Raw genomic sequence first — 27,928 nt, 5'->3', positions numbered from 1 at the left:
CTGTTTTACCAGAAATATTTTCAGCAGGTCAATTATAGCCTGTCTTGCTACTATAACATCGCAAGAAGTCAATCTGGATATATGGAAGTTAAAGTTCAAGAACTCTTAAGTCAGAAATATGTTCATCTGTTCAAAAAGGGACCTCTGTAGTACCGATTTAACATCAAATTGATCGCAAGTTTATATCGCTTAAAACCTTTTGAGGACCCTTTGACCAGAAATAAGTTCAATAGATCAGATATGAACTTCTATACGGCTTATGGAGCATCAGGAGGAGTCTATATAGAAAGTTCAAGATTGAGGACTCTTTGGCCAGAAATATATTCCTTGGGTCAATTATGGACTTCTTTATGGGTGACATAACCTTAAAAGGAGTCAACGAGTATGTATAGAAAGTTCAAGTTCAAGATCCCTTTGGCCAATAATATTTTCAGTAGGTCGATTCTGGTATGGAAAGTTCAAGTTCATGGACTCTTGGACCAGAAATATATTCCTTGGGTCAAATATGAAGAGTTCGTTGCAAAATGAGATATATCCATTTTGAGAAATGTTGGTTATTTGACATTATTATTTAAGACATCAACAGTCAAGTTCATTCACAATTTTTTGTACATTAAACTATTACTTGAGCTCAGTGAAGGCCAGGGACACAATATTCTTCAAATCCAGGATATTTTTTATTTAATTTTATGTCCATAAATAAGTCAAAAACCATGCCAAAATGCAACCTATTTATCTTAACATTGTCAAACATCTTAAATTGGTTAAAAAAACAATACATCATAAATATATGGAATAGTATATACAAAGATTGATTAATAATAATAAGATTCTGAGTTAGTTTTGGCCAGAACATAGGCTACACAACATCATTTTTTTTTTTTTTTTTTTTTTTTGCAAAACGCTATATATCCACCTTAGGCTATATTCTACTACTGTAATGCCATTAAGAAAAGCTAGTGAATCAATGTTTTGTGTGTGCGTGCGCGCGTGCGTGCGTGTGTGTGTCGCACGATGACCACAATTAATCTTTGGATGTTTTCCCTCCCCTGAATGCCTTGCCCGTTTGGTCTTCTCCCTTTGATGATTTTCTTTAAATTATGCCTTCCTCTTTCTCCCAACAGCAGCTGGAATGACCGGCTCCAATCGAAATCCATAACGTTAGCTTGACTCTGAAGCTTTGATTCTCTGACTGACAGGCAGCTGTTGATCAGTGACGTAGCCTACGTGACTGACAGCTCGCCTACAGTATAAACAATTAAATGGTAAACGTTTCTTAGTTAGCCTATTAAATCCTCTTTTTAAAAATATGTTTTTGTTTAGATATTATCGTTAAATCACTGAGCAAACTCGGAGCACTTCACCGGCTGTGACTCTCTCCTCGCGTGACAGCCTGAGGTCGCGCAGCAGCCTAACCGCCTATATCGCACTTTGTAAAGAAACTGGGCTGGCGGATATCGCGTTTTGTGAAAAAATAAATTTTGTAGTAGCCTTAAAATGTACATTTTTAAATCGTATTAATGGCAGCAATTCACACATCTGAACAGTGATTTCCAATAATAAAATCCAAATGTCAAAAAATGGCGTTTATCGCGTTTTGCAACCAAACTCTTCATATGGACTTCTTTATGGCTGACATAACCTCAAAAGGAGTCAACGAGTATGTATAGAAAGTTCAAGTTCATTGACTCTTATGCCAGAAATATGTTCAGTAGTTCAAAAAGGGGCCTCTGTATTACTGATTTAACATCAGAATAAGTCTATGAGTTTATATCGCTTAAAACCTTTTGAGGACCCATTGACCACAAATAAGTTCAATAGGTCAGATTGGGACTTTTAAAGGGCTTATGAAGCATCAGAAGGAGTCTATAAGTAGAAAGTTCAAGATCGAGGACTCTTTGGCCTAAATATTTTCAGTACATCGATTCTGGTATGGAAAGTTCAAGTTCATGGAGTCTTGGACCAGAAATATGTTCAATAGTGAAATATGGACAATTGTCTGGCTGATGTACTACTACCTGAAAGAGTCTATAATCATTAATAGAGAGTTCAAGATCAATCACGCTTCAGTCAGAAATATGTTCAATAAGTCAAATCTGAAATACTGCATGGCTGAAGAAACATCAGATTCTAGAGTCTATGAGTGTGTTTTGATTGTTCAAGATCGAGGACTCTTTTGCTAGAAAAATGTTCAGTAGATAATTTATGGGCTGCTGTGTGGCTGATGAATCATCATAAGGAGTCTATGAGCATGTATAAAAAGTTCAAAATCGAGGACTGTTTTACCAGAAATTTTTTCAGCGGGTAAATTATAGCTTGTCTGGCTACTATAACATCGCAAGAAGTCAATCTGTATATATGGAAGTTAAAGTTCAAGAACTCTTAAGTCAGAAATATGTTCATCTGTTCAAAAAGGGACCTCTGTATTACCGATTTAACATCAGAATGACCGCAAGCTTATATCAGTTAAAACCTTTTGAGGACCCTTTGATCAGAAATAAGTTCAATATGGACTTCTATACGGCTTATGGAGCATCAGGAGGAGTCTATATAGAAAAATCAAGATTGAGGACTCTTTGGCCAGAAATATATTCCTTGGGTCAATTATGGACTTCTTTATGGCTAACAAAACCTCAAAAGGAGTCAACGAGTATGTATAGAAAGTTCAAGATCTCTTAGGCCAGAAATATGTTCAGTAGTTAGAAAAGGGGCCTCTGTATTACTGATTTAACATCAGAATAAGTCTATGAGTTTATATCGCTTAAAACCTTTTGAGGACCCATTGACCAGAAATAAGTTCAATGGGTCAGATTTGGAATTTTAAAGAGCTTATGAAGCATCAGAAGGAGTCTATAAGTAGAAAGTTCAAGATCAAGGACTCTTTGGCCAGTAATATTTTCATAAGGTCGATTCTGGTATGGAAAGTTCAAGTTCATGGACTCTTGGACCAGAAATATGTTCAACAGTGAAATATGGACAATTGTCTGGCTGATGTACTACTACCTGAAAGAGTCGATAATCATTAATAGAGAGTTCAAGATCAATCACGCTTCAGTCAGAAATATGTTCAATAAGTCAAATCTGAAATACTGCATGGCTGAAGAAACATCAGAATCTAGAGTCTATGAGTGTGTTTTGATTGTTCAAGATCGAGGACTCTTTTGCCAGAAAAATGTTCAGTAGGTAATTTATGGGCTGCTGTGTGGCTGATGAATCATCATAAGGAGTCTATGAGCATGTATAAAAAGTTCAAAATCGAGAACTGTTTTACCAGAAATATTTTCAGCGGGTCAATTATAGCCTGTCTTGCTACTATAACATCACAAGAAGTCAATCTGGATATATGGAAGTTAAAGTTCAAGAACTCTTAAGTCAGAAATATGTTCATCTGTTCAAAAAGGGACCTCTGTAGTACCGATTTAACATCAAATTGATCGCAAGTTTATATCGCTTAAAACCTTTTGAGGACCCTTTGACTAGAAATAAGTTCAATAGGTCAGATATGAACTTCTATACGGCTTATGGAGCATCAGGAGGAGTCTATATAGAAAGTTCAAGATTGAGGACTCTTTGGCCAGAAATATATTCCTTGGGTCAAATATAGACTTCTTTATGGCTGACGTAACCTCAAAAGGAGTCAACGAGTATGTATAGAAAGTTCAAGTTCAAGAACTCTTAGGCCAGAAATATGTTCAGTAGTTTAAAAAGGGGCCTCTGTATTACTGATTTAACATCAGAATAAGTCTATGAGTTTATATCGCTTAAAACCTTTTGAGGACCCATTGACCAGATGTACTACTACCTGAAAAAGTCTAATCATTAATAGAGAGATCAAGATCAATCACGCTTCTATAAGTTCACTAGGTCAGATTTGGACTTTTAAAGTGCTTATGAAGCATCAGAAGGAGTCTATAAGTAGAAAGTTCAAGATCGAGGACTCTTTGGCAAGTAATATTTTCAGTAGCTCGATTCTGGTATGGAAAGTTCAATATGGACTTCTATACGGCTTATGGAGCATCAGGAGGAGTCTATATAGAAAGTTCAAGATTGAGGACTCTTTGGCCAGAAATATATTCCTTGGGTCAATTATGGACTTCTTTATGGGTGACATAACCTTAAAAGGAGTCAACGAGTATGTATAGAAAGTTCAAGTTCAAGATCTCTTTGGCCAGTAATATTTTCAGTAGGTCGATTCTGGTATGGAAAGTTCAAGTTCATGGACTCTTGGACCAGAAATATGTTCAATAGTTAAATATGGACAATTGTCTGGCTGATGTACTACTACCTGAAAGAGTCGATAATCATTAATAGAGAGTTCAAGATCAATCACGATTCAGTCAGAAATATGTTCAGTAAGTCAAATCTGAAATACTGCATGGCTGAAGAAACATCAGAATCTAGAGTCTATGAGTGTGTTTTGATTGTTCAAGATCAAGGACTCTTTTGCCAGAAAAATGTTCAGTAGGTAATTTATGGGCTGCTGTGTGGCTGATGAATCATCATAAGGAGTCTATGAGCATGTATAAAAAGTTCAAAATCGAGAACTGTTTTACCAGAAATATTTTCAGCAGGTCAATTATAGCCTGTCTTGCTACTATAACATCGCAAGAAGTCAATCTGGATATATGGAAGTTAAAGTTCAAGAACTCTTAAGTCAGAAATATGTTCATCTGTTCAAAAAGGGACCTCTGTAGTACCGATTTAACATCAAATTGATCGCAAGTTTATATCGCTTAAAACCTTTTGAGGACCCTTTGACCAGAAATAAGTTCAATAGATCAGATATGAACTTCTATACGGCTTATGGAGCATCAGGAGGAGTCTATATAGAAAGTTCAAGATTGAGGACTCTTTGGCCAGAAATATATTCCTTGGGTCAATTATGGACTTCTTTATGGGTGACATAACCTTAAAAGGAGTCAACGAGTATGTATAGAAAGTTCAAGTTCAAGATCCCTTTGGCCAATAATATTTTCAGTAGGTCGATTCTGGTATGGAAAGTTCAAGTTCATGGACTCTTGGACCAGAAATATATTCCTTGGGTCAAATATGAAGAGTTCGTTGCAAAATGAGATATATCCATTTTGAGAAATGTTGGTTATTTGACATTATTATTTAAGACATCAACAGTCAAGTTCATTCACAATTTTTTGTACATTAAACTATTACTTGAGCTCAGTGAAGGCCAGGGACACAATATTCTTCAAATCCAGGATATTTTTTATTTAATTTTATGTCCATAAATAAGTCAAAAACCATGCCAAAATGCAACCTATTTATCTTAACATTGTCAAACATCTTAAATTGGTTAAAAAAACAATACATCATAAATATATGGAATAGTATATACAAAGATTGATTAATAATAATAAGATTCTGAGTTAGTTTTGGCCAGAACATAGGCTACACAACATCATTTTTTTTTTTTTTTTTTTTTTTTGCAAAACGCTATATATCCACCTTAGGCTATATTCTACTACTGTAATGCCATTAAGAAAAGCTAGTGAATCAATGTTTTGTGTGTGCGTGCGCGCGTGCGTGCGTGTGTGTGTCGCACGATGACCACAATTAATCTTTGGATGTTTTCCCTCCCCTGAATGCCTTGCCCGTTTGGTCTTCTCCCTTTGATGATTTTCTTTAAATTATGCCTTCCTCTTTCTCCCAACAGCAGCTGGAATGACCGGCTCCAATCGAAATCCATAACGTTAGCTTGACTCTGAAGCTTTGATTCTCTGACTGACAGGCAGCTGTTGATCAGTGACGTAGCCTACGTGACTGACAGCTCGCCTACAGTATAAACAATTAAATGGTAAACGTTTCTTAGTTAGCCTATTAAATCCTCTTTTTAAAAATATGTTTTTGTTTAGATATTATCGTTAAATCACTGAGCAAACTCGGAGCACTTCACCGGCTGTGACTCTCTCCTCGCGTGACAGCCTGAGGTCGCGCAGCAGCCTAACCGCCTATATCGCACTTTGTAAAGAAACTGGGCTGGCGGATATCGCGTTTTGTGAAAAAATAAATTTTGTAGTAGCCTTAAAATGTACATTTTTAAATCGTATTAATGGCAGCAATTCACACATCTGAACAGTGATTTCCAATAATAAAATCCAAATGTCAAAAAATGGCGTTTATCGCGTTTTGCAACCAAACTCTTCATATGGACTTCTTTATGGCTGACATAACCTCAAAAGGAGTCAACGAGTATGTATAGAAAGTTCAAGTTCATTGACTCTTATGCCAGAAATATGTTCAGTAGTTCAAAAAGGGGCCTCTGTATTACTGATTTAACATCAGAATAAGTCTATGAGTTTATATCGCTTAAAACCTTTTGAGGACCCATTGACCACAAATAAGTTCAATAGGTCAGATTGGGACTTTTAAAGGGCTTATGAAGCATCAGAAGGAGTCTATAAGTAGAAAGTTCAAGATCGAGGACTCTTTGGCCTAAATATTTTCAGTACGTCGATTCTGGTATGGAAAGTTCAAGTTCATGGAGTCTTGGACCAGAAATATGTTCAATAGTGAAATATGGACAATTGTCTGGCTGATGTACTACTACCTGAAAGAGTCTATAATCATTAATAGAGAGTTCAAGATCAATCACGCTTCAGTCAGAAATATGTTCAATAAGTCAAATCTGAAATACTGCATGGCTGAAGAAACATCAGATTCTAGAGTCTATGAGTGTGTTTTGATTGTTCAAGATCGAGGACTCTTTTGCTAGAAAAATGTTCAGTAGATAATTTATGGGCTGCTGTGTGGCTGATGAATCATCATAAGGAGTCTATGAGCATGTATAAAAAGTTCAAAATCGAGGACTGTTTTACCAGAAATTTTTTCAGCGGGTAAATTATAGCTTGTCTGGCTACTATAACATCGCAAGAAGTCAATCTGTATATATGGAAGTTAAAGTTCAAGAACTCTTAAGTCAGAAATATGTTCATCTGTTCAAAAAGGGACCTCTGTATTACCGATTTAACATCAGAATGACCGCAAGCTTATATCAGTTAAAACCTTTTGAGGACCCTTTGATCAGAAATAAGTTCAATATGGACTTCTATACGGCTTATGGAGCATCAGGAGGAGTCTATATAGAAAAATCAAGATTGAGGACTCTTTGGCCAGAAATATATTCCTTGGGTCAATTATGGACTTCTTTATGGCTAACAAAACCTCAAAAGGAGTCAACGAGTATGTATAGAAAGTTCAAGATCTCTTAGGCCAGAAATATGTTCAGTAGTTAGAAAAGGGGCCTCTGTATTACTGATTTAACATCAGAATAAGTCTATGAGTTTATATCGCTTAAAACCTTTTGAGGACCCATTGACCAGAAATAAGTTCAATGGGTCAGATTTGGAATTTTAAAGAGCTTATGAAGCATCAGAAGGAGTCTATAAGTAGAAAGTTCAAGATCAAGGACTCTTTGGCCAGTAATATTTTCATAAGGTCGATTCTGGTATGGAAAGTTCAAGTTCATGGACTCTTGGACCAGAAATATGTTCAACAGTGAAATATGGACAATTGTCTGGCTGATGTACTACTTCCTGAAAGAGTCGATAATCATTAATAGAGAGTTCAAGATCAATCACGCTTCAGTCAGAAATATGTTCAATAAGTCAAATCTGAAATACTGCATGGCTGAAGAAACATCAGAATCTAGAGTCTATGAGTGTGTTTTGATTGTTCAAGATCGAGGACTCTTTTGCTAGAAAAATGTTCAGTAGATAATTTATGGGCTGCTGTGTGGCTGATGAATCATCATAAGGAGTCTATGAGCATGTATAAAAAGTTCAAAATCGAGGACTGTTTTACCAGAAATTTTTTCAGCGGGTAAATTATAGCCTGCCTGGCTACTATAACATCGCAAGAAGTCAATCTGTATATATGGAAGTTAAAGTTCAAGAACTCTTAAGTCAGAAATATGTTCATCTGTTCAAAAAGGGACCTCTGTATTACCGATTTAACATCAGAATGATCGCAAGCTTATATCGCTTAAAACCTTTTGAGGACCCTTTGATCAGAAATAAGTTCAATATGGACTTCTATACGGCTTATGGAGCATCAGGAGGAGTCTATATAGAAAAATCAAGATTGAGGACTCTTTGGCCAGAAATATATTCCTTGGGTCAATTATGGACTTCTTTATGGCTAACATAACCTCAAAAGGAGTCAACAAGTATGTATAGAAAGTTCAAGAACTCTTAGGCCAGAAATATGTTCAGTAGTTAGAAAAGGGGCCTCTTTATTACTGATTTCACATCAGAATAAGTCTATGAGTTTATATCGCTTAAAACATTTTGAGGACCCATTGACCAGAAATAAGTTCAATAGGTCAGATTTGGAATTTTAAAGGGCTTATGAAGCATCAGAAGGAGTCTATAAGTAGAAAGTTCAAGATCGAGGACTCTTTGGCCAGTAATATTTTCAGTAGGTCGATTCTGGTATGGAAAGGTCAAGTTCATGGACTCTTGGACCAGAAATATGTTCAATAATGAAATATGGACAATTGTCTGGCTGATGTACTACTACCTGAAAGAGTCTGTAATCATGACCAGAATTTGATTCAAATCAGATTTCAGTCAAATCTGAAATACTGCATGGCTGAAGAAACATCAGATTCTAGAGTCTATGAGTGTGTTTTGATTGTTCAAGATCGAGGACTCTTTTGCCAGAAAAATTTTCAGTAGGTAATTTATGGGCTGCTGTGTGGCTGATGAATCATCATAAGGAGTCTATGAGCATGTATAAAAAGTTCAAAATCGAGGACTGTTTTACCAGAAATATTTTCAGCGGGTCAATTATCGCCTGTCTGGCTACTATAACATCGCAAGAAGTCAATCTGTATATATGGAAGTTAAAGTTCAAGAACTCTTAAGTCAGAAATATGTTCATCTGTTCAAAAAGGGACCTCTGTAGTACCAATTTAACATCAAAGTGATCGCAAGTTTATATCGCTTAAAACCTTTTGAGGACCCTTTGACCAGAAATAAGTTCAATAGGTCAGATATGAACTTCTATACGGCTTATGGAGCATCAGGAGGAGTCTATATAGAAAGTTAAAGATTGAGGACTCTTTGGCCAGAAATATATTCCTTGGGTCAATTATGGACTTCTTTATGGCTGACATAACCTTAAAAGGAGTCAACGAGTATGTATAGAAAGTTCAAGTTCAAGATCTCTTTGGACAGTAATATTTTCAGTAGGTCGATTCTGGTATGGAAAGTTAAAGTTCATGGACTCTTGGACCAGAAATATGTTCAATAGTGAAATATTGACAATTGTCTGGCTGATGTACTACTACCTGAAAGAGTCTATAATCATTAATAGAGAGTTCAAGATCAATCACGCTTCAGTCAGAAATATGTTCAGTATGTCAAATCTGAAATACTGCATGGCAATGTCAATGAATATGTATAGAAAGTTCAAAATCGACGACTGTTTTACCAGAAATATTTTCAGTTATGGACTCCTGTCTGGCTAATATAACATCGCAAGAAGTCAATCTGTATATATTATAGTAAGTTAAAGTTCAAGAACTCTTAGGTCAGAAATATGTTCATCAGTCCAAAAAGGGGCCTCTGTATAACCGATTTAACATCAGAATGAGTCTATAAGTTTATCTCGCTTAAAACCTTTTGAGGACCCTTTGACCAGAAATAAGTTCAATAGGTCAGATATGAACTTCTATACGGCTTATGGAACATCAGGAGTCTATATATAAAGTTCAAGATTGAGGAATCTTTGGCCAGAAATATATTCCTTGGGTCAAATATGGACTTCTTTATGGCTGACATAACCTCAAAAGGAGTCAGCGAGTATGTATAGAAAGTTCAAGTTCATAAACTCTTAGGCCAGAAATATGTTCAGTAGTTCAAAAAGGGGCCTCTGTATTACTGATTTAACATCAGAATAAGTCTATTAGTTTATATCGCTTAAAACCTTTTGAGGACCCATTGACCACAAATAAGTTCAATAGGTCAGATTTGGACTTTTAAAGGGCTTATGAAGCATCAGAAGGAGTCTATAAGTAGAAAGTTCAAGATCAAGGACTCTTTGGCCAGTAATATTTTCAGAAGGTCGATTCTGGTATGGAAAGTACAAGTTCATGGACTCTTGGACCAGAAATATGTTCAATAGTGAAATATGGACAATTGTCTGGCTGATGTACTACTACCTGAAAAAGTCTATAATCATTAATAGAGAGTTCAAGATCAATCACGCTTCAGTCAGAAATATGTTCAATACGTCAAATCTGAAATACTGCATTGCACTGTCAATGAGTATGTATAGAAAGTTCAAGTTCATAGACTCTTAGGCCAGAAATTCAAGGTGTCTTGAAATATAACATTTGAACTACTGTATGGCTGAAGATACATCGGAAGCAGTCAATGAGCATGTACAGAAAGTTCAAGATCATGGTCTCTTTGACCAGAATATGTTCAGTTGGTCAAATATGGACTTTTGTATGGCTAATGTATTATCAAGAGGAGTCCATATGCATTGAAAGTTAATGTTCAAAGACTCTTTGGACAAAAATATGTTGAGTAGTTCAGATATGGACTATGGACTTCTAAATGGCTTATGAAGCATCAGAAGGAGTCAGAACTCTTTTTCCAGTAATTAGTAGGTCAAAAATTTGTCAACTTTCTGCCTGATTTAATATTGAGAGAAGTCAGTTAGTAAGTTAATATTCAAGGTTTGTGGCCAGAAATATGTTCAGTTGGTAAAACATTTATGGCTGATATAACATCCGAACGAGTCAACAAGAATATTTAGAAAGTTCAAGTTCGAATACTCTTTGGCCAGAAATATGTTGAGTAGGTAAAAAATGGACCTCTGTATGCTTGATTTAACATCAGAAGTAGTCTGTGAGTGTATATATTTTAAAACCTTTTGAGGACCCATTGACCAGAAATATGTCAGATAAGGAATTCGAAATGGCTTATGAACCATCAGAAGGAGTCTATGAGTGTGTTTAGAAAGTTCAAGATCGAGAAATCTTTTTCCAGTAATATGTTCAGTAGTTGAAATATGGACTTCTCTGTGGCTGATTTAACATCAGAAGGAGTCTAAAAGTTTATAATAGTAAAAACATTTTGAGGACTGTTTGGCCAAAATAGTGTTCAATAGGTCAAATATGGACTGTATTTGAGTATATTTGAGTAAGTTAATATTCATGGTCTCTTGGCAGAAACATGTTTAGTAGGTCAAAAATTGAGTTTTGTATGGGTAATGTAACATCAGTAGGATTCTATAGCCTATGTCCTTCTGAGGTTTAAAACCAGGGTCCTCTGTCCAAAGAACTCTTTGGACAGAAATATGTTCAGTAGGTCAAAGAGGGACCTCTGTATACCTGCTATGATACATATAACTATACAACAACAACTAACTTATTCATTTTTGCATTGACGGGAAATTGCATTAGCTTCTGCGTTACAAATAACATACCTCATGTGCAAGGAAAAGATAACACGATCTAATAATGATGCGTTCAATAATAATGTATTGTTATATCTAACTATATAATTTAGATCTTTTATGCAATGGAATGTTACTCCAAAAATGGTATCTCTTCAATGCACAATCGGAACGAGTTAGTTACTGTATGTATGCAATGCACTCATAGCTTATATGTTAATCTCTTTAATGGACATGGGAATGTTTTTTGTCAATGCACAAAGTTAGATTGTTTGTGCAATGCAATTCAACAACATATGTTGTCTCTTTAATGCACATGGGAATGAGTTAGTTCTGGTATGCAATGAGTGGATTGTATTTTATTTTTCAATGCACAAAGTTAGATCGTTTGTGCAATGCAACAACAGATGTTAATTTCTTTAATTCAAGTGCATAGCTTATATTTTTCAATGCACAATTTTAGATCGTTTATTGCAACGCAAAGACACATATGTCATCTCCTTAATGCACATGGGAATGAGTTAGTTCTGGTATGCAATGAAACAAGTGCATAGCTTATATGTTATTTTTCAATGCGCAAAGTTAGATCGTTTGTACAATTGCAATGCAACAAACATATGTTATCCTTTAATGCACATGGGAATGAGTTAGTTCTGGTATGCAATGCAATGCAATGCAATGCAAGTGCATAGCTTATATTTTTCAATGCACAATTTTAGATCGTTCATTGCAATGCAAAAACACATATGTCATCTCTTTAATGCACATGGGAATGAGTTAGTTCTGGTATGCAATGCATTGCAATGCAAGTCCATAGCTTATATTTTTCAATGCACAATTTTAGATCGTTTATTGCAATGCAAAAACACATATGTCATCTATTTAATGCACATGGGAATGAGTTAGTTCTGGTATGCAATGCAATGCAATAAAATGCAATGCAATGCAATGCAATGCAATGCAAGTGCATAGCTTGTATTTTTCAATGCACAATTTTAGATCGTTTATTGCAATGCAAAAACACATATGTCATCTCTTTAATGCACATAGGAATTAGTTAGTTCTGGTATGCAATTACAATATGTTATTTTTCAATGTACAAAGTTTGATTGTTTGTGCAATTGAAATGCAACAAACATATGTCATCTCTTTAATGCACACGGGAATGAGTTAGTTCTGGTATGCAATGCAATGCAATGCAATGCAATAAAATGCAATGCAATGCAATGCAATGCAATGCAATGCAATGCAATAAAATGCAATGCAATGCAATGCAATGCAATGCAATGCAATGCAATGCAATAAAATGCAAGTGCATAACTTATATTTTTCAATTCACAATTTTAGATCGTTTATTGCAATGCAAAAACACATATGTCATCTCTTTAATGCACATGGGAATGAGTTAGTTCTGGTATGCAATGCTATGCAATGCAATGCTATGCAATAAAATGCAATGCAATGCAATGCAATGCAATGCAAGTGCATAGCTTATATTTTTCAATGCACAATTTTAGATCGTTTATTGCAATGCAAAAACACATATGTCATCTCTTTAATGCACATGGGAATGAGTTAGTTCTGGTATGCAATGCTATGCAATGCTATGCTATGAAATAAAATGCAATGCAATGCAATGCAATAAAATGCAATGCAATGCAATGCAATGCAATGCAATGCAATGCAATGCAATGCAATGCAATGCAATACAATAAAATGCAATGCAATGCAATGCAATGCAATGCAATGCAATGCAATAAAATGCAATGCAATGCAATGCAAGTGCATAACTTATATTTTTCAATTCACAATTTTAGATCGTTTATTGCAATGCAAAAACACATATGTCATCTCTTTAATGCACATGGGAATGAGTTAGTTCTGGTATGCAATGCTATGCAATGCAATGCTATGCAATAAAATGCAATGCAATGCAATGCAATGCAATGCAATGCAAGTGCATAGCTTATATTTTTCAATGCACAATTTTAGATCGTTTATTGCAATGCAAAAACACAAATGTAATCTCTTTAATGCACATGGGAATGAGTTAGTTCTGGTATGCAATGCAATGCAATGCAATGCAATGCAATGCAATAAAATGCAATGCAATGCAATGCAATGCAATGCAATGCACTGCAATGCACTGCAATGCAATGCAAGTGCATAGCTTATATTTTTCAATGCACAATTTTAGATCGTTTATTGCAATGCAAAAACACAAATGTAATCTCTTTAATGCACATGGGAATGAGTTAGTTCTGGTATGCAATGCTATGCAATGCAATGCTATGCAATGCTATGCAATGCTATGCAATGCTATGCAATGCTATGCAATGCTATGCAATGCTATGCAATGCTATGCAATGCTATGCAATGCTATGCAATGCTATGCAATGCTATGCAATGCTATGCAATGCTATGCAATGCTATGCAATGCTATGCAATGCTATGCAATGCTATGCAATGCTATGCAATGCTATGCAATGCTATGCAATGCTATGCAATGCTATGCAATGCTATGCAATGCTATGCAATGCTATGCAATGCTATGCAATGCTATGCAATGCTATGCAATGCTATGCAATGCAATGCAATGCAATGCAATGCTATGCAATAAAATGCAATGCAATGAAATGCAATGCAATGCAATAAAATGCAATGCAATGCAATGCAATGCAATGCAATGCAATGCAATGCAATGCAATGCAATACAATAAAATGCAATGCAATGCAATGCAATAATATGCTATGCAATGCAATGCAATAAAATGCAATGCAAGTGCATAACTTCAATTCACTATTTTAGATCGTTTATTGCAATGCAAAAACACATATGTCATCTCTTTAATGCACATGGGAATGAGTTAGTTCTGGTATGCAATGCTATGCAATGCAATAAAATGCAATGCAATGCAATGCAATGCAATGCAATAAAATGCAATGCAATGCAATAAAATGCAAGTGCATAACTTATATTTTTCAATTCACAATTTTAGATCGTTTATTGCAATGCAAAAACACATATGTCATCTCTTTAATGCAAATGGGAATGAGTTAGTTCTGGTATGCAATGCTATGCAATGCAATGCTATGCAATAAAATGCAATGCAATGCAATGCAATGCAATGCAAGTGCATAGCTTATATTTTTCAATGCACAATTTTAGATCGTTTATTGCAATGCAAAAACACATATGTCATCTCTTTAATGCACATGGGAATGAGTTAGTTCTGGTATGCAATGCTATGCAATGCTATGCTATGAAATAAAATGCAATGCAATGCAATGCAATAAAATGCAATGCAATGCAATGCAATGCAATGCAATGCAATGCAATGCAATGCAATGCAATACAATAAAATGCAATGCAATGCAATGCAATGCAATGCAATGCAATGCAATGCAATGCAATAAAATGCAATGCAATGCAATGCAAGTGCATAACTTATATTTTTCAATTCACAATTTTAGATCGTTTATTGCAATGCAAAAACACATATGTCATCTCTTTAATGCACATGGGAATGAGTTAGTTCTGGTATGCAATGCTATGCAATGCAATGCTATGCAATAAAATGCAATGCAATGCAATGCAATGCAATGCAAGTGCATAGCTTATATTTTTCAATGCACAATTTTAGATCGTTTATTGCAATGCAAAAACACAAATGTAATCTCTTTAATGCACATGGGAATGAGTTAGTTCTGGTATGCAATGCAATGCAATGCAATGCAATGCAATGCAATAAAATGCAATGCAATGCAATGCAATGCAATGCACTGCAATGCACTGCAATGCAATGCAAGTGCATAGCTTATATTTTTCAATGCACAATTTTAGATCGTTTATTGCAATGCAAAAACACAAATGTAATCTCTTTAATGCACATGGGAATGAGTTAGTTCTGGTATGCAATGCTATGCAATAAAATGCAATGCAATGCAATGCAATAATATGCAATGCAATGCAATGCAATAAAATGCAATGCAAGTGCATAACTTCAATTCACTATTTTAGATCGTTTATTGCAATGCAAAAACACATATGTCATCTCTTTAATGCACATGGGAATGAGTTAGTTCTGGTATGCAATGCTATGCAATGCAATGCAATGCAATGCTATGCAATGCAATGCTATGCAATGCAATGCAATGCAATGCAATGCAATAAAATGCAATGCAATGCAATGCAATGCAATGCAATGCAATGCAATGCAATGCAATGCAAGTGCATAGCTTATATTTTTCAATGCACAATTTTAGATCGTTTATTGCAATGCAAAAACACAAATGTAATCTCTTTAATGCACATGGGAATGAGTTAGTTCTGGTATGCAATGCAATGCAATAAAATGCAATGCAATGCAATGCAATGCAATGCAATGCAATGCAATGCAATGCAATGCAATAAAATTCAATGCAATGCAATGCAATGCAAGTGCATAGCTTATATTTTTCAATGCACAATTTTAGATCGTTTATTGCAATGCAAAAACACAAATGTAATCTCTTTAATGCACATGGGAATGAGTTAGTTCTGGTATGCAATGCAATGCAATAAAATGCAATGCAATGCAATGCAATACAATGCAAGTGCATAGCATATTTTTCAATGCACAATTTTAGATCATTTATTGCAATGCAAAACCACATATGTCATCTCTTTAATGCACATGGGAATGAGTTATTTCTGGTATGCAATGAAACAAGTGCATAGTTAATATGATATCTTTCAATACACAAAATTAGATCGTTTGTGCAATTGCAATGCAACAAACATATGTTATCTCTTTAATGCACATGGGAATGAGTTAGTTCTCCTATGCAATGAAACAAGTGCATAGCTTATATGTTATTTTTCAATGCACAAAGTTAGATCGTTTGTGCAATTGCAATTGCAATTGCAATGCAACAAACATATGTTATCCTTTAATGCACATGGGAACGTGTTAGTTCTGGTATGCAATGCAACAACATAAGTTATCTCTTTAATGCACAATGGGAATGAGTTAGTTCTGGTATGCAATGAAACAAGTGCATAGTTAATATGATATCTTTCAATACACAAAATTAGATCGTTTGTGCAATTGCAATGCAACAAACATATGTTATCCATTAATGTACATGGGAATGAGTTAATTCTCTTATGCAATGCAACAACATATGTTATCTCTTTAATGCACATGGGATTGAGTTAGTTCTGGTGTGCAATGCAATGCAATGCAATGCAATAAAATGCAATGCAATAAAATGCAATGCAATGCAATGCAATGCAATGCAATGCAATAAAATGCAATGCAATAAAATGCAATGCAATGCAATGCAATGCAATGCAATAAAATGCAATGCAATGCAATGCAATGCAATGCAATGCAATGCAATGCAATGCAATACAATGCAATGCAATGCAATGCAATGCAATAAAATGCAATGCAATAAAATGCAATGCAATGCAATGCAATGCAATGGAATGCAATGCAATGCAATGCAATGCAATGCAATGCAATGCAATGCAATGCAATGCAATTAAATGCAATGCAATGCAATAAAATGCAATGCAATGCAATGCAATGCAATACAATGCAATACAATGCAATGCAATGCAATGCAATGCAATGCAATGCAATGCAATGAAATGCAAGTGCATAACTTATATTTTTCAATTCACAATTTTAGATCGTTTAATGCAATGCAAAAACAAATATGTCATCTCTTTAATGCACATGGGAATGAGTTAGTTCTGGTATGCAATGCAATGCAATGCTATGCAATGCTATGCAATGCTATGCAATGCTATGCAATGCTATGCAATGCTATGCAATGCTATGCAATGCTATGCAATGCTATGCAATGCTATGCAATGCTATGCAATGCTATGCAATGCTATGCAATGCTATGCAATGCTATGCAATGCTATGCAATGCAATGCAATGCAATGCAATGCAATGCAATCCAATGCTATGCAATAAAATGCAATGCAATGCAATAAAATGCAATGCAATGCAATAAAATGCAATGCAATGCACTGCAATAAAATGCAATGCAATGCAATGCAATAAAATGCAATGCAAGTGCATAACTTATAATTTTCAATTCACAATTTTAGATCGTTTATTGCAATGCAAAAACACATATGTCATCTCTTTAATGCACATGGGAATGAGTTAGTTCTGGTATGCAATGCTATGCAATGCTATGCAATGCTATGCAATGCTATGCAATGCTATGCAATGCTATGCAATGCTATGCAATGCTATGCAATGCTATGCAATGCTATGCAATGCTATGCAATGCTATGCAATGCTATGCAATGCTATGCAATGCTATGCAATGCTATGCAATGCTATGCAATGCTATGCAATGCTATGCAATGCTATGCAATGCTATGCAATGCTATGCAATGCTATGCAATGCTATGCAATGCAATGCAATGCTATGCAATGCTATGCAATGCAATGCAATGCAATGCAATAAAATGCAATGCAATGCAATGCAAGTGCATAGCTTATATTTTTCAATGCACAATTTTAGATCGTTTATTGCAATGCAAAAACACAAATGTAATCTCTTTAATGCACATGGGAATGAGTTAGTTCTGGTATGCAATGCAATGCAATAAAATGCCATGCAATGCAATACAATGCAAGTGCATAGCATATTTTTCAATGCACAATTTTAGATCATTTATTGCAATGCAAAACCACATATGTCATCTCTTTAATGCACATGGGAATGAGTTAGTTCTGGTATGCAATGAAACAAGTGCATAGTTAATATGATATCTTTCAATACACAAAATTAGATCGTTTGTGCAATTGCAATGCAACAAACATATGTTATCCATTAATGTACATGGGAATGAGTTAGTTCTCCTATGCAATGCAACAACATATGTTATCTCTTTAATGCACATGGGATTGAGTTAGTTCTGGTATGCAATGCAATGCTATGCAATACAATGCAATGCAATGCAATGCAATGCGATGCAATGCAATGCAAAGCTATGCAATCCTATGCAATGCAATGCAATGCTATGCAATACTATGCAATGCAATGCAATGCAATGCAATAAAATGCAATGCAATGCAATGCAATGCAAGTGCATAGCTTACATTTTTCAATGCACAATTTTAGATCGTTTATTGCAATGCAAAAACACATATGTCATCTCTTTAATGCACAAGGGAATGAGTTAGTTCTGATGCAATGCAATGCAATGCAATAAAATGCAATGCAAGTGCATAGCTTATATTTTTCAATGCACAATTTTAGATCGTTTATTGCAATGCAAAAACACAAATGTCATCTCTTTAATGCACATGGGAATGAGTTAGTTCTGGTATGCAATGCAATGCAATAAAATGCAATGCAATGCAATGCAATACAATGCAAGTGCATAGCATATTTTTCAATGCACAATTTTAGATCATTTATTGCAATGCAAAACCACATATGTCATCTCTTTAATGCACATGGGAATGAGTTAGTTCTGGTATGCAATGAAACAAGTGCATAGTTAATATGATATCTTTCAATACACAAAATTAGATCGTTTGTGCAATTGCAATGCAACAAACATATGTTATCCATTAATGTACATGGGAATGAGTTAGTTCTCCTATGCAATGCAACAACATATGTTATATCAGCCTGTTCTCACCCAAATGCGTCTCTATAGCACGCAGTGTGTTTATCGTGCAATTTATACGCGAAAATGAGTTTTTACGTGGATATGATACGCAGTTTTGCGCGTGCATATGATCCGCACTTAATTACGTGATATACACACGCACCCCACACCACTAATCCTACCCAAGCGTATAATACACACGCACCCTACCCAACCCTAAACACAACCATGTGCTATCCATGCGTATACTATGCACGTAAAAACTCATTTTCGCGTATATATTACACGATAAACACACTGCGTGCTATATAGACGCATTTGGTGAGATCGGGTTGCAGCCTGTTGGTTGGTTATATCTTTAATGCACATGGGATTGAGTTAGTTCTGGTATGCAATGCAATGCAAGTGCATAGCTTATATTTTTAAATGCACAATTTTAGATCGTTTATTGCAATGCAAATGCAACAAACATATGTTATCCTTTAATGCACATGGGAACGAGTTAGTTCTGGTATGCAATGCAATGCAATGCAATGCAATAAAATGCAATAAAATGCAATGCAATGCAATGCAATGCAAGTGCATAGCTTATATTTTTCAATGCACAATTTTAGATCGTTTATTGCAATGCAAAAACACATGTCATCTCTTTAATGCACATGGGAATGAGTTAGTTCTGGTATGCAATGCAATGCAATAAAATGCAATGCAATGCAAGTCCACAGCTTATATTTTTCAATGCACAATTTTAGATCGTTAATTGCAATGCAAATACACATATGTCATCTCTTGAATGCACATGGGAATGAGTTAGTTCTGGTATGCAATGAAACAAGTGCATAACATATGTTATTTCACAAAGTACAATGCACAAAGTTAGATCGTTTGTGCAATTGCAATGCAACAAACATATGTTATCCTTTAATGCACATGTGAATGAGTTAGTTCTGGTATGCAATGCAACAAATGGATAGCTTGTATGTAATTTTTTAATGCACAAAGTTAGATCGTTTGTGCAATGCAATGCAACAACACGTTATCTATTTAATGAACATGGGAATGAGTTAGTTCTGGTATGCAATGCAATGCAACAAGTTTATAGCGTATAAGTAATTTTTCAAGGCACAACGTTAGATCGTCTGTGAAATGCAATGCAACAGCGTACAGTTTATCTCCTCAGAGCACAACGCAATGAGTATGTTATCTCTTTAATGCACATGGGAATGAGTTAGTTTGGTATGCAAGGCAATGCAACAAGTGCAAAGCTTATACGTCAGCCATACAGATGTCCATATTTGACCCAAGGAAAATCTTTCTTGCCAAAGAGTCCTCGATAGACTCCTTTTAATGTTAAATCAGCCATGCAGAAGTCCATATTTGACCTACTGGACATATTGCTGGAAAAAGCCTCCTCAATCTTGAACCTTCTCTACATACTCATAGACTACTACTACTTATTTCTGGTCAAAGTTTCTACAAAAGTTCTTAAACTAAATAAACGAATAGACTCTTTCTGATGTTAAATCAGCTTTACAGAGCTTCCTTTATGAACTGCTGAAAATTTTGTTGACCAAAGTGTCTTTGAACTTTCTCCACAATATAACTTTCTATACATGTTGACTCCTTTTGATGTTCAATCTTGAACATTAGCCATACAATAGTCCATATTTGACCTACTGAACATATTTCTGACCAGAGACCTTGAACATTAACTTACTATGAATACTTCTCGTACTATAAAGACTTCTCGTGATGTTTTACCAGCCAGACAGTAGTCCATATTTGATCGATTGAACATATGTTTGGCCAAAGACTCCTCAAAATGTTTTTTACTATTGTCCATATTTGACATTCTGAATTTTTTTCTGGCCAAAGGTACTCGATCTTGGACTATCTATACATACTCATAGACTCCTTCTGATGCTTCATAAGCCATTTAGATGTCAATATCTGAACTATTGAACTTATTTCTGCTCAAAGGGTTCTCAAAAGTTTATAAACTATATAAAGTTATAGACTCATTCTGATGATAAATCATCAGGTCCCCTTTTTGACCTAATGAACATCTGGCCAAAGAGTTCTTGAACATTATCTTGCTATACATACAGATTGACTTCTTGTTATGTTATATTAACCAGCCAGTAGTCCATATTTGACCCAAGGAAAATATTTCTGGTAAAACAGTCCTCGATCTTGGACTTTCTATACATATTCATAGACTCCTTCTGATGCTTCATAAGCCATATAGATGTCAATATCTGACCTATCGAATTTATTTCTGGTCAAAGGGTCCTCAAGAGGTTTTAAACTAAATAAACTTATAGACTCCTTCTGATGATAAATCAGCTATACAGTGGTCCCTTTTTGACATAATGAACATATTTCTGGCCAAAGAGTTCTTGAACATTATCTTACTATACATACAGATTGACTTTTTGCGATGTTATATTAACCATCCAGTAGTCCATTTTTGACCTACTCAACTTATTTCTGGCCCTAGAGTACTCAATTATTGAAATTTGTATACATTCTTGCAGACTCCTTTTGATGTTACATCCGCCATACAAAAGTAATTTTTTGACCAACTTAACATATTTCTTGCCAGAGTCCTTGAACATTATCTCACTATACATACAGACTGACTTCTCGTAATGTTATATCAGGCATAGAGTAGTCCAAATTTGACCGATTGAAACATTTTTAGTCCAAAGAATTTTCTTTACTATTATAAACTTATCAACTCCTTCTAATGTTACATTTTTAACATTAACTTTCTATACTTATAGACTCCTTTTGACCTGCTGAACACATTTCTGGCCAAAGATTAACTTACCATAAATTCAGATCAGCCAGACGCCAGTCAAAATTTTAACTACTAAAAATATTTCTGGCCAAGGAGAACTCGAAACTTTAACTTTCTACACATACTTGTTGACTCCTGATGTAAAGCCATACTGAAGTTCATATTTGACCCAACGAACATTTTTCTGGCCAATGAATCCTCGATCTCAAACTTTCTATACAAGACCCCTTTTGATGCTTTATAAGCCATATAGATGTTCTTATTGAAGTCCATATCTGACTGATTAAACATATTTCTGGTCAAAGGGTCCTCAAATGCTTTTAAATTATATACGCTTTGAGACTCCTTCTGATGATAAATCAGGCAGACAGAATTCCATATTTGACCTACTGCAGATTTGACCTAATTTGATATTACTGAGATTTTTATTGTGTTTACAGGGGCAATGCACATTAATAAACATAAATGTAAATGTGCCAGAATTAGCCTAAAAGAATATTTTACATCTGTAGACCCTTGACAGAATGTTAAGAAAAAGTCACCCTAAAAACAGACAAAACATCACACATATACACATCATATGACCATATATACATATACACATAAATACACACATATATACGCATATACATATATCAGCCTGAAAAATTTAATATTTGGCCTACTTAACATTTTTCTGGCCAAAGAATACTCGAAACTTGAAATTTCTATACATACTCATTGACTTCTTCTTATGTTATATCAGCCATACAGAAGTCCACTGTTGGCCCAAAGAACATATTTCTGGCCAGAGTTCTCAATCTTGAACTTTCTCAATCTGAACTTTCATAGACTCTTTCTGATTCGTCATAAGCCATATAGGTGTCCATATCTGGCGAATTGAAAATGTTTTTGGCAAAAAGGGTCCTCACAAGTTAGCTAACTGAATACTGATAGACTTATTCTGATGATAAATCACTTAAATCACTATGTGACCCTCTGAATGTATTTTTAGCCAAAGAACCATAGAACATTAACTTCATATACATATTGATTCAAGAGTCAAAATTTGACCTCTGTATGGCTGATTTATTATCAGAAGGAGTCTATGATTTTACATAGTTTAAAAATGTTTAAGGAACCTTTGACCAGAAATAATAATAGGCCATTTATGGACATATATATGGCTTATGAAAAATCAGAAGGAGACTATGAGTATGTATAGAAAGTTCAAGATTGAGGACACTTTGGCCAGAAAAATGTTCCTTGGGTCAATTATGGACTTCTGTATAGCTGACCTAACATCAGATGGAGTCACAGAGTATGTATAAAAAAGGTCAAGTTTCGAGTACTCTTTGGCAAGAAACATTTTCAGTAGGTCAAATATGAATATGTAGTAAGTTAATGTTCAAAAACTCTTAGGCCAGAAATATGTTCAGTAGTTAAAAAAGGGGCCTCTGTCTGGCTGATTTAACATCAGAAGGAGTCTATGGGCCCTATCTTGCACCCAGCGCAATTGACTTTGAACACCGACGCATGTATCATTCCTATTCTGCACCCGCGCACAGCGGACTTTTCCCTCCACAGACGCACGTCGGTAAATTAGGGAATGAACTTGCGCTCGCGGGGGCGGTTCAGCGCAAAGAGAAGGCGTGTTCCGGCGCAAAACTCCCCTGGTGCTATTTTCCAGTTTTAGAAAGCAATTCCGCCATTGACCAGGAAAAAAACAGTCTAAAGACAGTGGCGCGTTGCGCGTTAGTGATATGGTATTTTAAGGGCGCGTGCTTGGCCATAATGTTAACGCGCATCCACTTTGATTCTCTAATATAAAAAGATGCAGCAGTATTCATTTTTGCAAATCATACATTATTACAAGGAAAAATATTAACACACGAGAGAAATCATTGTTGTGTCCGTGAAGATGTGAAAAAGATCTATCTAGATTAAAAAAAAAAAAAAAAAAAAAATCTAGATTAGGCTACACATTTACTACCCAAATTATACGCCTGTTTAACCGAAGCTAATTTGGGTGGGTTACTCCCATCATCCCCAATGTCACTTCTCTGTGTTTTACAGCCCTGACGAGAACGCCGGTCTCCTCGGCTGTGAACTGCTCCTGCGTGCGCCGGCAAATCCGCCGTTAATAGCGATCCACCACGGAACAAGCGCGCCGGCTCTTAAAGGGAATGTGAGAGGACGCTCTGATTGGTTTATTTCACGTTACGCCCAAACCACACCTATGAATAATGAAGCTACTTCAGACCAACCCCTTTTAGATTTGCGTCGGAAGAGTCATTTATCGCGCTGGGAAAATAGCAACAGCGCCGGGATCCGCCCACAGAGTTACTTGCGCTTTGCACTTTGACACTTGCGTTTCAGATCGTCAAAATAGGGCCCTATGAGTTTAAATAGTTTAAAACCATTTGAGGACCCATTGACCAGAAATGACTCTTTGGCCAGTAATATTGTCAGTAGGTCGATTCTGGTATGGAAAGGTCAAGTTCATGGACTCTTGGACCAGAAATATGTTCAATAGTGAAATATGGACAATTGTCTGGCTGATGTACTACTAACTGAAAGAGTCTATAATCATTAATAGAGAGTTCAAGATCAATCACGCTTCAGTCAGAAATATGTTCAATATGTCAAATCTGAAATACTGCATAGCAATGTCAATGAGTATGTATAGAAAGTTCAAAATCGAGGACTGTTTTACCAGAAATATTTTCAGTTATGGACTCCTGTCTGGCTAATATAACATCGCAAGAAGTCAATCTGTATATATTATAGTAAGTTAAAGTTCAAGAACTCTTGGGTTTGAAATATGTTCATCAGTTCAAAAAGGGGCCTCTGTATAACCGATTTAACCTCAGAATGAGTCTATAAGTTTATCTCGCTTAAAACCTTTTGAGGAACCTTTGACCAGAAATAAATTCAATAGGTCAAATATGGACTTCTATATGCCTTATGGAGCATCAGGAGGAGTCTATATATAAAGTTCAAGATTGAGGACTCTTTGGCCAGAAATATATTCCTTGGGTCAAATATGGACTTCTTTATGGCTGACATAACCTTAAAAGGAGTCAACGAGTATGTATAGAAAGTTCAAGTTCAAGATCTCTTGGCCAATAATATTTTCAGTAGGTCGATTCTGGTATGGAAAGTTCAAGTTCATGGACTCTTGGACCAGAAATATATTCCTTGGGTCAAATATGGACTTCTTTATGGCTGACATAACCTCAAAAGGAGTCAACGAGTATGTATAGAAAGTTCAAGTTCATAGACTCTTATGCCAGAAATATGTTCAGTAGTTCAAAAAGGGGCCTCTGTATTACTGATTTAACATCAGAATAAGTCTATGAGTTTATATCGCTTAAAACCTTTTGAGGACCCATTGACCACAAATAAGTTCAATAGGTCAGATTTGGACTTTTAAAGGGCTTATGAAGCATCAGAAGGAGTCTATAAGTAGAAAGTTCAAGATCGAGGACTCTTTGGCCTAAATATTTTCAGTAGGTCGATTCTGGTATGGAAAGTTCAAGTACATGGACTCTTGGACCAGAAATATGTTCATTAAGTGAAATATGGACAATTGTCTGGCTGATGTACTACTACCTGAAAGAGTCTATAATCATTAATAGAGAGTTCAAGATCAATCACGCTTCAGTCAGAAATATGTTCAATAAGTGAAATCTGAAATACTGCATGGCTGAAGAAACATCAGATTCTAGAGTCTATGAGTGTGTTTTGATTGTTCAAGATCGAGGACTCTTTTGCTAGAAAAATGTTCAGTAGATAATTTATGGGCTGCTGTGTGGCTGATGAATCATCATAAGGAGTCTATGAGCATGTATAAAAAGTTCAAAATCGAGGACTGTTTTACCAGAATTTTTTTCAGCGGGTAAATTATAGCCTGCCTGGCTACTATAACATCGCAAGAAGTCAATCTGTATATATGGAAGTTAAAGTTCAAGAACTCTTAAGTCAGAAATATGTTCATCTGTTCAAAAAGGGACCTCTGTATTACCGATTTAACATCAGAATGATCGCAAGCTTATATCGCTTAAAACCTTTTGAGGACCCTTTGATCAGAAATAAGTTCAATATGGACTTCTATACGGCTTATGGAGCATCAGGAGGAGTCTATATAGAAAAATCAAGATTGAGGACTCTTTGGCCAGAAATATATTCCTTGGGTCAATTATGGACTTCTTTATGGCTAACATAACCTCAAAAGGAGTCAACGAGTATGTATAGAAAGTTCAAGAACTCTTAGGCCAGAAATATGTTCAGTAGTTAGAAAAGGGGCCTCTTTATTACTGATTTCACATCAGAATAAGTCTATGAGTTTATATCGCTTAAAACCTTTTGAGGACCCATTGACCAGAAATAAGTTCAATAGGTCAGATTTGGAATTTTAAAGGGCTTATGAAGCATCAGAAGGAGTCTATAAGTAGAAAGTTCAAGATCGAGGACTCTTTGGCCAGTAATATTTTCAGTAAGTCGATTCTGGTATGGAAAGGTCAAGTTCATGGACTATTGGACCAGAAATATGTTCAATAATGAAATATGGACAATTGTCTGGCTGATGTACTACTACCTGAAAGAGTCTACAATCATTAATAGAGAGTTCAAGATCAATCACGCTTCAGTCAGAAATATGTTCAATATGTCAAATCTGAAATATTGCATGGCAATGTCAATGAGTATGTATAGAAAGTTCAAAATCGAGGACTGTTTTACCAGAAATATTTTCAGTTATGGACTCCTCTCTGGCTAATATAACATCGCAAGAAGTCAATCAGTATATATTATAGTAAGTTAAAGTTCAAGAACACTTAGGTCAGAAATATGTTCATCAGTTCAAAAAGGGGCCTCTGTATAACCGATTTAACATCAGAATATGTCTATAAGTTTATTTCGCTTCAAACCTTTAGAGGACCCTTTGACCAGAAATAAGTTCAATAGGTCAGATATGGACTTCTATATGGATTATGGAACATCAGGAGGAGTCTATATATAAAGTTCAAGATTGAGGACTCTTTGGCCAGAAATATATTCCTTGGGTCAAATATGGACTTCTTTATGGCTGACATTACCTCACAAGGAGTCAACGAGAATGTATAGAAAGTTCAAGTTCAAGAACTATTAGGCCAGAAATATGTTCATCAGTTCAAAAAGGGGCCTCTGTATAAACGATTTAACATCAGAATGAGTCTATAAGTTTATCTCGCTTAAAACCTTTTGAGGACCCTTTGACCAGAAATAAGTTCAATAGGTCAGATATGAACTTCTATACGGCTTATGGAACATCAGGAGGAGTCTATATATAAAGTTCAAGATTGAGGACTCTTTGGCCAGAAATATATTCCTTGGGTCAAATATGGACTTCTTTATGGCTGACATAACCTCAAAAGGAGTCAACGAGTATGTATAGAAAGTTCAAGTTCATAAACTCTTAGGCCAGAAATATGTTCAGTAGTTCAAAAAGGGGCCTCTGTATTACTGATTTAACATCAGAATAAGTCTATGAGTTTATATCGCTTAAAACCTTTTGAGGACCCATTGACCAGAAATAAGTTCAATAGGTCAGATTTGGACTTTTAAAGGGATTATGAAGCATCAGAAGGAGTCTATAAGTAGAAAGTTCAAGATCAAGGACTCTTTGGCCAGTAATATTTTCAGAAGGTCGATTCTGGTATGGAAAGTTCAAGTTCATGGACTCTTGGACCAGAAATATGTTCAATAGTAAAATATGGACAATTTTCTGGCTAATGTACTACTACCTGAAAAAGTCTATAATCATTAATAGAGAGTTCAAGATCAATCACGCTTCAGTCAGAAATATGTTCAATAAGTCAAATCTGAAATACTGCATGGCTGAAGAAACATCAGATTCTAGAGTCTATGAGTGTGTTTTGATTGTTCAAGATCGAGGACTCTTTTGCCAGAAAAATTTTCAGTAGGTAATTTATGGGCTGCTGTGTGGCTGATGAATCATCATAAGGAGTCTATGAGCATGTATAAAAAGTTCAAAATCGAGGACTGTTTTACCAGAAATATTTTCAGTGGGTCAATTATCGCCTGTCTGG

Source organism: Phoxinus phoxinus (assembly GCF_949152265.1).
Source record: "Phoxinus phoxinus genome assembly, chromosome: 20".
Classification (NCBI taxonomy): domain Eukaryota; kingdom Metazoa; phylum Chordata; class Actinopteri; order Cypriniformes; family Leuciscidae; genus Phoxinus; species Phoxinus phoxinus.
This window is presented reverse-complemented; position numbering follows the sequence as displayed.